Source organism: Phocoena sinus, chromosome 16 (assembly GCF_008692025.1).
Source record: "Phocoena sinus isolate mPhoSin1 chromosome 16, mPhoSin1.pri, whole genome shotgun sequence".
Taxonomy (NCBI): domain Eukaryota; kingdom Metazoa; phylum Chordata; class Mammalia; order Artiodactyla; family Phocoenidae; genus Phocoena; species Phocoena sinus.
In genome coordinates, this window is record NC_045778.1 from 16,684,673 (window position 1) to 16,698,117 (window position 13,445).

Genomic DNA, 13,445 nt, shown 5'->3' on the forward strand with positions numbered 1-13,445 from the left:
TACTGGATTCTGACCTAATTTAACCCTAATTGCCTTCTTAAAGGCCCTATCTCTAAATAATCACATTGTAGGTTTGGGCTTCAGTACATAAATTTTGGTGGGGTGAGGGGGCACTCAATTCAATCCCTAACAGCACGCCTTCAATAAATATTTGTTAAATTAACGTCACTTATTTACATAGGTCTCCTTATTTCTCATGGTCATATTCCCTTAACATAATCTAGAGCTGATCTTTTAGGCTTTCTCATGCCTGAATGAATTTGATATTTTCCTTCTCCTTGAGGATCCCTTCTGAAGAAATCAATATTCCAGGTATTTCCCAATATTTCATAATTTTGGGTATATGCAACACAATTTCCAGAATGGCCAAAATGAAAAGACAGAAATACCAAGTGTTGACAGGGATGTGGGACAGCAGGAGTGCTCACACATTGGTGGTGAGAGTATAAGTTGGTACAACTATTTGGCAAACTCTTTGGCAGCATATCAAAGGTAAACACATGCATACCCTATGACCCCAGAAAATCTCTTCAGTATTTATGCAACAGAAATATTGTACCTCCATATGTTCATCAAAAGACACAGACAGGGCATCCCTGGTGGCGCAGTGGTTGAGAGTCCGCCTGCCGATGCAGGGGACGTGGGTTCATGCTCCGGTCCGGGAAGATCCCACATGCCACGGAGCAGCTGGGCCCGTGAGCCATGGCCGCTGAGCCTGCGCATCCAGAGCCCGTGCTCCGCAACGGGAGAGGCCACAACAGTGAGAGGCCCGTGTATCGCAAAAAAAAAAAAAAAAAAAAAAAAAAAGACACAGAAATGTTCAGGGCAGCACTGTTCATAGTAGCCCCAAACTAGAAATTACGTAATGCCCATCAAAAATAGATGAATAAATAAATTTGTGGTATAGTCCCTCAATGATATCTTATACAGCAATGAAAATGAATGACCTACATCTAGTGCAACCACACAGACGAATCTGCTAAATATAATAGTAAGTGACACATTACTTACCTTGTTTGTAAGTGGTAGTGTACTGGCACGACTGGGTGGTGGAAGCAGTTCACACCAGGTGTAGGCAATAACGATGTGCGTTGTGTGTAGAGAATGTAAAAACAATAATAAAACTGACTAAAAATCCATTTTTCTTTTTTATTATCACCATGTGGTGTCTTTCAAACGTTGTAAGTGATAAAATATTCCTTGTTGTTGGGATAGAACATTTCTTTCCTTACCTCCACCCACAACTGCCCCATCAATGGAGTGAAAGAAGTCCGCCACAAAAAAGTATATACTGTATGACTCTATATACATAGATTACAAAAACAGGCAAAACTGATCTATGCTGTTAGCAGTCAGGATAGTTTTTCAGCTCTTTGGGGGCAGTGACTGGAATGGAGCAGAAAGGGATTCTAGGGGCTGGAAATGGCCTGGATGTTGGTTACAAGGGTGTGTTCAATTTGTGAAAACTTGTTGAGTTGTACTCTTGTGACTTGTGTACTTCTTTGTATATTATACTCCAACAAAAAGGTTTTTTAAAAGCTACAACTTATTTTTTTTTAATTAGATGTACTTAAGAGTGATCATTTTGCACAGGAATGTATTTCTGGCTTGATTTTGGGAGGAAATCTTTCTGTCTGCTTTGATAGAAATTTCCATCAAGATCACTCAAGTAGCCTATAATGTGTACATTTAGAATCAACTCTTAAAAACTCAGCACAGACATTTATTGAGTGCTTATGACATGGAAGAGGTACTGAGCTCTATGCTCTGATGCTAAGATAAAGGTTTTGCTGAGAAGAAAAACTGGCTTGTAAAGCAGTGGAACTGCTTGGGACTCAATCACATGGAACTAGACGTCTACCTTGAAACACAGATGGCAGATAACCTGTAATATCTTTCCTTTGCTATTTCTGTGGAGTGTGAATTCTTTTTGAGGTCACTAACTTTGCAGAAGAGCTACAGTGTTGGAGCTGGGAAGAATGAGAGTGGGTGGGTGGAGTAGATAGATGCCAAAAGAAGCAGCTAAGGAAGAGCAAGAGAGAGGAGAGAAGACATTGCTTCTTCTATCCCCATTAACCAGGGTAGCTAAAGAGATTAAACAGAACCAAACCATCATTCATTATTACTGAATAGCAGAAAAGACATCATTTCACTCCAACAAAAAGTAGGAAGGATGTCAGCTCAGGATAAAGGGCTCTTCTTTAAATTGAGTAAGTTTAACTTTATGAAAAACCACTTCATTATACTTATTTTTTATATTCTCCTGTAAACTGGCAAAACATCATTATCTGGTATTTGAGAAGGACCTCTCTCTGCTCTAGCCTAGGGGTCAGCCAATTTTTTCTGCAAAGGGTGATAAAATAAATGTCTTCGGCTTTTGGGGGACACATTCTCTGTTGCAACCACTCAACGCTACCACTGTAGCTTGAAGCGGCAATGGACAATATATAAATGAATGGGCGTGGCTGTGTATCATAAAACTTTTGGACACTAAAATTGTTGGACACTAAAATTTGAATTTCATATGATTTGTTGGGCCACAAACATTATTCTTGTTTTGAATCTCCCTCTCCTCTCACCACTTAAAAAGGCAAAAGCCATTCTTAATTTGCAAAACTAAGCTGCACAAAAACAGATGGTGGGCTGGATTTGTCTTGCAGGTCGTAGTTTGGATTCTGGAGTTTTATTCTGACATCTGCACCCTTACTCAAGTTGTTTCCACTGCATGTCTTGTCTTCCTGGCTTTCTTTCACTCTGTGACCCTCTTCTACAGCTCCTCTATTCTTATCCCTTCCATTGAGTTCTGCCCACACCTTTTGGTGGATCTCCTTCACATACTGACTTCTAGTGGCTCTGCTCTTTGTTAGCTGGAGGACCTTCGGCAAATTATTTAATATCTCTTAGTCTTAGGTTTCTCACCTGTAAGATGGAGATAATACTAGTACCTACCTCAAGGTATTGTGTGTGTGTGTGTGTGTGTGTGTGTGCGCGCGCGTGTGCGTGCACACATTAAATGAGATACTGCATATAAAGCACTCAGCACAGTGTCAGATATACTAAGTGCTCACTAGTGTTATTTAAGTTACTTAATGTTACTTAAGTTAAGCACTTATGTTGTTTAAGTGTTTTGTATGTAATAGTTTTGTTCCTTCATTTAAAGCTTCTCAGATGCTAATGTTTTTCTTGTGTTCTCACAACAATAGCCTAGGGCTCTATTTAAAGCAGGTGCTATAAATATTGAAAGTAAAAAATTAGTTAAATTTAAGAAAGTTAAAAATTTCAAGAAATAGTTATATGGAAGGTAGAAATCATAGCAGCAGCCCAGGCCATACCTACTGCTAGAAACTATAGGGCAGGCTTGTATGGCCTTCTCAGGCTCTTCAAATTCCTGTTCAGCTGGGGAAAGGTTAAGCGCTCCTTGTGGGAGAGGCAGACCCATCCCCCTCAGCTCTTAGCCCTTGACAAGAACACTTCCCCTTTAGCCCCAAACTTGTTCACCTCCCCGCAACAAGTCAAACTCAGAGGCTAACCAGACCCCCGCCCCCACCCCTCCTTACCAGGCATTTAACTACCACCTTTACACACCCGTGTGGGATCTTACCATCTCCAAGTGACTTTTTTTTTTTTTTGCAGTATGCGGGCTTCTCACTGTTGTGGCCTCTCCCGTTGCGGAGCACAGGCTCCGGAGGCGCAGGCTCAGAGGCCATGGCTCACGGGCCCAGCCGCTCCACGGCATGTGGGATCTTCCCGGACCGGGGCACGAACCCGTGTCCCCTGCATCAGCAGGCGGACTCTCAACCACTGCGCCACCAGGGAAGCCCTCCAAGTGACTTTTTAACGTATTCCTCTCAACCACATGTCACATTCTTCATGGAAGGAGTTTCGATGAATACAGCATTTTCTGTCTGGTTACATTTCCTATGATAACTCAGCGCTCGCCTGCCTCTTAACCCAGCTCAGTGTGCAGTGATCAGGTTGCTGTTGGGTTTTGGATAAAAACCTTTGCTCCTTGGGAAGGGGAATTGCAGTGTCTGTCTTAGATTTAGTCCTCTGGTCTGGCATAGGGAGAGAGAGGGATCTGAGGCAGAGATGAAAGTGTTTCAGAAGATGCTCTGAGAGATACTATGGTAAACTGCTGTTTGGATATAAAAGAGGGACACTGGATTGGGTGAGAGAGGCATCCTCTGCACTTCTGGATGGTTCTTCTGTGCCTGAGAGCTTGCAGGGTGGGCACAAATGTGCCACTCTGTCTGATGGGAGGGGACTGACAATGGGCTTCAGAGTCGTGACAGGGTGCCCTCGTGCAAGTTTGCACAGAGAAGGCCCTGTCCACTGGGCATGAAACCTGGTAGTGGAGAAACCACTGGTGTGGAGAGTGTGTGGACAGTAGGAACATGGACTTTGGTGTCATATGCTCTACCACCTAACTAATAATTTTGGACTGTTTCTCTGGAAACAGAGATAATACTCACTATATAGGGTTGTTGAAAACATTAAGATTAATACATGTAAAGCATGTGATAAGTGATGTTAAATTATAAGAGACATGGGTCAGTAACATATGAGATATTATTGGCAATGTGACCCCATTTGAATCTATGGAGAGTGGTCTGGCATTTACACACAGGAGTCACATGTTTCCATGTGCCTTGGGTGGCCATGAAATTAAGTGGTCTTTTTTCCCTTTTAAAAACCACATCCCTTTAATAGAAAACTGCAGCAAACACCATGCAATATGTGAAAAGGACCACTTATTTATTGTCACTACATGTCAAAAACCATCTGGACCATTTTCTTGTAGCAGATGTTTGCCAAATTAACTTTGGAAACAGAGAATTCATGTAGGGTATTTCTGTTAGCACAATGAATGCAACTAGGACACATACAGATAAATTTTTGAAAACAATATTAAGCCATACTGTAGTCAGGTAAAAAACCGTGGCGACTGCACACATTCTTAGAATTTGCGGAGTGCTCAGGAAATGTCAATACCCTCTTAATTTAAAAGAAATTCATTTACAAATGATCTGCAATTCAGAACGGCTTTAAAAATTTGACCATGGGGGCTTCCCTGGTGGCGCTCGTGGTTGAGAACCTGCCTGCCAATGCAGGGAACACGGGTTCGAGCCCTGGTCTGGGAAGATCCCACATGCCGCGGAGCAACTGGGCCCGTGAGCCACAACTACTGAGCCTGCGCGTCTGGAGCCTGTGCTCCGCAACGGGAGAGGCCGAGACAGTGAAAGGCCCGCGCACCGCGCACCGCGATGAAGAGTGGACCCCGCTCGCCGCAACTAGAGAAAGCCCTCGCACAGAAACGACGACCCAACACTGCCAAAAATAAATAAATAAATTAAAAAAAAAAAAAATTTGACCATGAAGATTTAAGAACATTTAATTTATGTTATTTGTGGTAATGGTAATTATTAAGTGTGATTTATAATAAGAAATATATATTTGGTCATTATCCCATTCCTGGTACAGAGCTCCTAAAATCCTTGGAATTTTCTGTGAAGAGGGCAATCAAGGTGTCTTTTGTTATGTTCATGAAGTTGCTTTTGAAAAGCTCCTAAGGATGGGGGCTGGCTGCCAGTGGAGGCAACTGTGTGAACAGAGGGTGGGAACTTTCAGCCCTGCCCCTCAACCTCCTGGGAGGAGAAAGGGTCTGGAGACTGAGTTGAATCATCCATTGTCAATGATTTAATCAATCATGCCGATGTAATGAAGCCTCCATAAAAACCCAAAAGAGTGGAGTTTGGAGTGCTTTTGGGTTGGTGAACATGGGGAGACTTGGGGAGAGTGATGTGCGTGGCGAGACCATGGAAGCTCCAGGCCCTTTCCATATACCTTGCCCTATCTTTGTATCTCTTCCATCTGGCTGTTCCCGAGTTACACCCTTTTATAATAAATCAGTAATCTGGTAAGTAAAACATTTCTCTGAATTCTGTGAGCCGCTCCAGCAAATTAACTGAACCCAGAGAGGGGGTTATTGGAACATCCAATTTATAGCTGGTTTGTCAGAAGCACTAGTGACAAACTGAACTTGCCTCTGAAGGGCGGGGGTGGGGGGGTGGGGGGGGTGGGGGGGGTGGGGCACTCTTGTAGGACTGAGCACTTAACTTGTGGGATCTGATGTTATCTCCAGGTAGATAGTGTTAGGACTGAGTTAAATTGTAGGACACCCAGCTGGTGTTGGAGGACTGCTTGGTGTGGGGGAAAAACCCACACAAATTGGGTGCGGAGCCTTATTAAGAAATAGAGTGGGGACTTCCCTGGTGGCACAGTGGTTAAGAATCCGCCTGCCAATACGGGGGACACAGGTTCGAGCCCTGGTCCAGGAAGATCCCACATGCCGCGGAGCAGCTAAGCCCGTACGCCACAACTACTGAGGCTTGTGCTCTAGAGCCCGCAAGCCACAGCTACTGAAGCCCATGCACCTAGACCCTGTGCTCCGCAACAAGAGAAGCCACCGCAATGAGAAACCTGCGCACCGCAACCAAGAATAGCCCCCGCTCGCCACAACTAGAGAAAGCCACCGCGCAGCAATGAAGACCCAACGCAGCCAAAAATAAATAAATAAATTTATAAAAAAAAAAAAAAAAAAAAGAAATAGAGTTATTTTCTGTTGATTCATAAGGAGTGTCTAATTCTTTTTCATTCACAAACAAGCTGTGCCAGGACCTGGGAATAAAAAGTCTATTAAGAATTAGCCTCTGCATAAATTGTAGCAATATTTTTTTGGATCTGTTGACTAAGGCAAAGAAACAAAAGCAAAAATAAACAAATGGGGCCTACTTAAAAGCTTTTGCACAGCAAAGGAAACTATCAACATAACAAAAAGACGACCTACTGCCTGGAGGTAAATATTTGCAAATGATATGACTGTTAAGGGGTTAATATCCAAAATATACTAAGAGTTCATACAACTCAACATCAAAAAACCCCCAAAACAACCTGATTAAAAAATGGGCAGAAGAACTGAATAGACATTTTTCTAACGAAGATGTACAGATGGCTAACAGGCACATGAAAAGATGCTCAAAATCACTAATCATCAGAGAAATGCAAATCAAAATCACAATGAGGTATCACCTCACACTTGTCAGAATAGCTATCATCAAAAAGACCACAAATAACAAATATTAGTGAGGATGTGGAGAAATGGGAATTCTTCTACACTTTTGGTGGGAATGTAAATTGGTGCAGCCACTGTGGAAAACAGTATGGCAGTTTCTCAAAAATCTAAAAATAGAACTGCCATATGACCTAGCAATTCCACTCCTGGTTATATATCTGAAGAAAACAAAAACATTAATTCAAAATGATATATGCATCCCAACATTCATAGTGGCATTGTTTACGATAGCCAAGATATGGTGGTAGCAACCTAAGTGTCCATCAACTGATGAATGGATAAAGAAGATGTAGTATATATACACAATGGAATATTACTCAGCCATAAAAAAGAATGAAATTCTGCCATTTGCAACAACATAGATGGACTTGGAGGGTATCTCGCTTAGTGGAGTAAGTTGGACAGAGAAAGATAAGTACTGTATGATATCACTTATGTGTGGAGTCTAAAAAATAAAACAGACTCACAGAGAACAAAGTAGTGGTTACCAGTTGGGAGAGGGTTGGGGGGAGGCATAAGATAGGGTAGAGGATTAAGAGGTACAAACTACTCTTTATAAAATAAATAAGCTACAGAATATATTATACAGCACAGGGAATATAGCCAATATTTTGCAGTTAACTATAAATGGATTACAACCTTTAAAAATTGTGAATTACTATGTTGTACACTTGAAACTTATAAATCAACTATAAGTTAAAAACAGACAGAGAAAGAAAAAGAATTAGCCTCTGCCCTCAGGGATCTTTCAGTCTAATTGGGAATCAGGGAAAGTAACACATCCAGTGTGGTAAAGGGCTAAGATTCAGGTGTGCCTTGTGTCCTCTGGAAGCCCAGACTGAGGGGCCAGGGAACACTTCTTGAAGGGGTACAACTTGAGAGATGAGGGAAAGTTTGCAAAGCAAAAAGCAGGCAGGGCCTTTCACTCAAGCTGACAAATGCAGAAAGCTAGTGTTTACCTAGGGAAGCCTGAGCTCTGGCGTCCCGAGTTTCCACCACTGTCCACCATTACGAACTCTGAGACCTGGCAGGCTTCGTACCTTTCTAAGCTCTGGCTTCTTTTCTGACCAATGGGGAATCGCTCCCAGAACCAGGTGATCACGGGGCATCTTTTGGCCGCCACTGCCAAAGACCGCCCTGGGCAGCAGAGGTGCGCAGGAGCTCCCTTCTGGGAGGCGGTGGATGTTCGGAGGCGCTAAGCTGGTGTCCGGCTGGGCTAGGCGGAGGACGGGTCCGCAGACAGCGCCCGCCAGTCTCCCAGGCAGAGAGCACTCCCATAAGGCCCCAGATGTGTGTCAAATCAGAGGCCTGACCTGAGGCCGAAGCTGCAGGACAAGCAGACGAGCCTCCCAACCACAAAGTCTGGGCGCCCAGCGGCTGCTCCGCCCGGGGCCCTGGAGCAGGTGAGTTCCAGCGCCAGGCCCGGAAAAGCTGTTTCTTACGTCGCTACAGCCTTGTGGGTCTTGGGCATAAGAGCCCCTTGGTTTTCAAAGCTAGATGTTTTGGGGGCTCGCCTCTCAGGTGCAGGTCTTGGAAGTTGGGGTGCCTTGTGTGGGGTTCAGATCCTTTGCTCCTCGGAGACACCCTGGCTGTTGAGTTCCCTCCTGACTGGGGGTGGGGGCGGGGGGGGGAGGAGTAGGGGTGGCGTTTATGTTGAGACTGAGTCCCACCCCTTCCCACGTGCTGCCTGTGGGCCTTCTCCTTGGCCCTATTTATAGAAGTTGCTCAGTTTTTAGGTTTTTTCAGAGGAAGTTCTATTTTTATCTGTAGATTCAGTGTGTGTGTTGCCATCTTGAACCTGAGTTTTAAACGGAAGTACTTAATCATATATTATTTAACAAAGTCTGTAGTAAATCAATATTTCTGTCTTCCTCCTGAACAAGATTAGTATTTTTAGAATGCTTTAACTTCATTTAAATATTCCTCCCATGGTGTGCTGTGAGAGGCTTTTCCAGCTTCTGTGCTATTTTTATCTAGTATTTTAATTCCATTTTGTTTTTCAGTACAAAAAAGTTATCATTTATGTATTTTTTAAAAAGTAGACTATTTTTTAGAGCCGTTTTAGGTTCATGGCAAAATTGAGTGGAAAGTATTGAGAGTTCTCATATACCCCTTGCCCCCATCCTCATTATTTTTATACTCAGTTCTTACTTAAATTTACCAACGGGTGTTCTGTTTTTTTGCATCCCATTGCTTCATGCATCCCATACCTCCCTTCTGAATTTATTTCCATTAATGTGATGTGAACCTCTATTATAATTTCTAGGAATGCAAAATAAATATATCTGTAGTTTTTCAGGGGTGAAGAACTTCTAGTTGTTGGTTCTGTGGGCTGAGTCATTAGAATTCCTGTTTTTTTTTTTTTTTTTTTTTTTTTTTTTTATGCGTTACGCGGGCCTCTCACTGCTGTGGCCTCTCCCGTTGCGGAGGACAGGCTCCGGACGCGCAGGCTCAGCGGCCATGGCTCATGGGCCCAGCCGCTCCGCGGCATGTGGGATCTTCCCAGACCGGGGCACGAACCCGTGTCCCCTGCATCGGCAGGCGGACTCTCAACCACTGCGCCACCAGGGAAGCCCCAGAATTCCTGTTTTTTTTTTTTCATAGTTTTGGTGAGTAAGGTCATCTACATGGATATTCTTTTGAGAGTACCATGCATGCCTGGGATGGGAGACCTCCCATGAGATGTTTTTTCTGTTTGCCTCTGTCCACGCTCAGTAGTGTTCATGAGTCCCCCATCAGTTTTTGTTTTAAATAATTTTAGACTTAACAGAAGAGTTGCAAACATAGTAAAGGAAGCTCCCACATACCGTTCACCCAGCTTTTCCTATTACTGCAGCCCTTAGCAAGCCTACGATTGGCCTTCAGCAATTTTGTTAAACATTTCTAGCTAAATTCTTCCTAATGGCTTATATGGTGTCCAGAGGTGTTTGTCCCAGCCAGGCAAAGGCCTGGGTCCTGTTTCTTCCTGTGGATGCCTGTTTTTCCTCAGATTCTGGATTGGTTATTGGCTCCGTGACCTCAGCTTTCTGATGAGTTCATGAAAAATTGTTAATTTGCCGTTTGTCTAGCTTGTTCCTTGTTGTAAGTGTGGGTGTGATGCTTTCCAATGCTATGTCTCCAAGTGGAACCAATTTTGGTGTTAGTTTCTTCTTCTGATTTCTGTACTGCTCAGGTGGTGCAAATTTGGGACCTGCACTGGCGGCCAGCACAGCTTCAGTGCTGCTGGCACAGTTGGCTATCCGTGTGTTGCAATCCTGGGTTAGTAAGCCGAGATCCTTTGGTCTCTATTTATGGACAGGTAGGTGGGTTTTATTTTGCTTTTTGTTTTTCTTTATTTTTGGTTCTACCTTTGTAGAAAATTGTGGTTACCAATGACTCCATGGGGATTTCCCTTGAAGATAGAAATGACCTAAAAGAATACCTTTTCTTTATTTAGTGTTTTCTGTTTTATAAGATACATGGGGGCTTCCCTGGTGGCGCAGTGGTTGAGAGCCCACCTGCTGATGCAGGGGACACGGGTTTGTGCCCCGGTCTGGGAAGATCCCACATGCCGCAGAGCGGCTGGGCCCGTGAGCCATGGCCGCTGAGCCTGCGCTTCCGGAGCCTGTGCTCCGCAACAGGAGAGCCCACAACACTGAGAGGCCCGTGTACCGCAAAAAAAAAAAAAGATACATGGACTGCCTATGCACCTCTATGGTACTTTCCATACAATCTGATCTACATGTGATTTTCTTCTATTTTTTTCTGCTTCCATTTGTTTTGTGTATATTAGATTGGAAGCACTTTGAATAATTTCTACTTTTGTACACCATGTTAGTGCTGAGCGTGTATCTTCATTCAGCAAATATTTTCTGATCCCCTGCTGGGTGCCATGAACTATTCTAGGACCTGGGTGTATAGTGGGGAGCAAGAAGCAAATTTCCTCGCTTTTTAGTATTGTGAGGAGTCAGACACAGAATAAATATATAATCACCAACTATGATAAAGAAAAGTACAGGGTGCTCTGAGACCTAGTTTATGGTGGGGGCTCAGAAAGACTTGTCTGAGGCAGTGACTTTTAAATTGAGACAACCAGGCAAATAAGAGTTAGGGGAAGAGTGGGAAGGAACAGCATCACAGACAGCGAACAGCATATGCTAAAGTATTTTGGTGGCAAAGAGCGTGGGGCATTCAGAGAACTGAGCAGTCAGTGAAGCTGGAGTGAGTGAGGAAATGAACCTGAAGGAGTGGTCAGAGGCTGGAAGATACAGGGTCTTGAAGGAGTTGATATTTCATTGTAGTCTTGGCAGCCATGGAAGGGTTTTGCTCTAGTTTACATTTAAAAACATTACTCTGGATGCTGGGTAGAAGACTGATAATAAGGGAAAGAGAATGGGAATAAGCTGATAATCTGGGTGGTCCGGGCAAGAGAGTACAGTGGCCTGAACAAGGGTAGGAGCAACAGGGATTGAGGGAAGAAGGACTCGAGGTACAGTCTGGATGTGGAAGGGGCAGGACTTGATGATGCTGTGTTTGGGGGAGGGGTAGTTGGGAGGCAGAGGAAAGTATCAACAAATGCTTTCAAGCTGATTTATTTACTTCCTCCGCCCACTTAAACAAGGGAAGAAAATTGTCATGTGAGTCTATTTTTTCATGATTTTCACTGAGCAGAATTGCCACCTAAGTCTGGTTTGTCCCACCCACTGTGTTCCATTCTACATTCTGTCTTGTCTAGTGGGATTTTCCTTCTCAACTGGATTACTAGCTGTTTGGGGGTGGGGCAGGGCAGGGGGAAGGACTATGTTGCTTTCATCTCCCGTCCTATGTAGCACTTAGCACAGTCCTTTGCTCTCAGATGCTGAAAATCATTTTTGAAATATACATTTCTTTTGAGCACTTTATGTTTCTTCAGTTGGACAAGAAAGATTTCACTTTCCTTTGGACTTAACCCTTCTTTCAGTTTCTAGTCCATTGGTAAACTATGGTGCACATGGCATATGGATTATAAATTCAAGTTAATTTTTCCTCTGCTCTTTGCTTTTAGTCTACAGTAGAATCGAGTTGCTGGACCAGCAAAAAGCCAAGTGCCTTATCCAAGCCTGGTATTTGTATTTGTGAGGTGAGCAACTGAGAAGCACATTGAAGCATTTTGCACATATGTTTTTCTCTTTTGCCTCTGTGGTAACACATTTTCCTAGCTGTGCTTTGGATTTTTCCCATTTCAGTTTTGAAATTTCCACATGGGGTTTAGCCACTTGGTGAAGTGCTCTCAGCTTCCCTGCTCACCATCAGGTTGGCTTCAGCTGTGAGACCTTTGATATCTTTCTGTTTTTCTGAGCTTGGGTTTACTGCCGCACTTGCTGGCCTCTGGCTTTATTCTTTCCCAGTATTTTATAGTTGTAACGTATGGGCTTTTCCTTTCAATAGTTCTCTGTCCTCAGGGAAGCACTCCGTCTTGTCTGTTCCATGGTTTTTGATTTTGACTCTGTTGCTACCCAGCTGTGACTATTGCAGCTTGAATCACAGCACCCCAGAGCATGGACCATTTTTCTTCAGTTTGCCTGTTTCTCATCTTCTCTGCCCTGACATTGTTTCAGACATAGTTTTTAATTCAGTGGAATTTTTCTCATTATTTTATTTCTTAGTTGCCGATTCCAGTCTGTCTCTTTTTTTTTTTTTTTTTTTTTTTTTTTTGCGGTACACGGGCCTCTCACTGTTGTGACCGCTCCCGTTGCGGAGCACAGGCTCCGGACGCGCAGCCTCAGCGGCCATGGCTCACGGGCCCAGCCGCTCCGCGGCATGTGGGATCCTCCCGGACCGGGGCACGAACCCGTGTCCCCTGCATCGGCAGGCGGACTCTCAACCACTGTGCCACCAGGGAAGCCCTAGTCTGTCTCTTTAAAATAAAGCCGATTCTGTTCATTTCTTTCTTTTTTTTTTTTTTTTTTCTATTTGGCAATGTCGAGATTGCCACTGCTCTTGACAGCTGCTTTCCAATATGTCATTACTCAGCCTTGGAAGTAATTTTAGAATGTTGTGTGCCCCTGACTGTGGAACACTGCGTTACCAATGTCCCGAGTGTGGCACATCTGAAGGTGGGGGTGACCTGAAGAAGAATCTGGGACATTTGTACAGTGCCGTGCAGTTTACAAGGGACCTTTAAATCTGTGGTCTTGTTTAGTACTCACAATAAGCCTAGGAGGGTGGCAGGGCATTATAATTTCCTGTTTTAAAGTCAAGGAACTTGAAGATCATAAAGTTAAGTGTTTTCCCAATGTCGCCTAGCTAGAAGGTGATGGAGCCAGACTTTGAACTTATGTCCCAACGGTGCTCT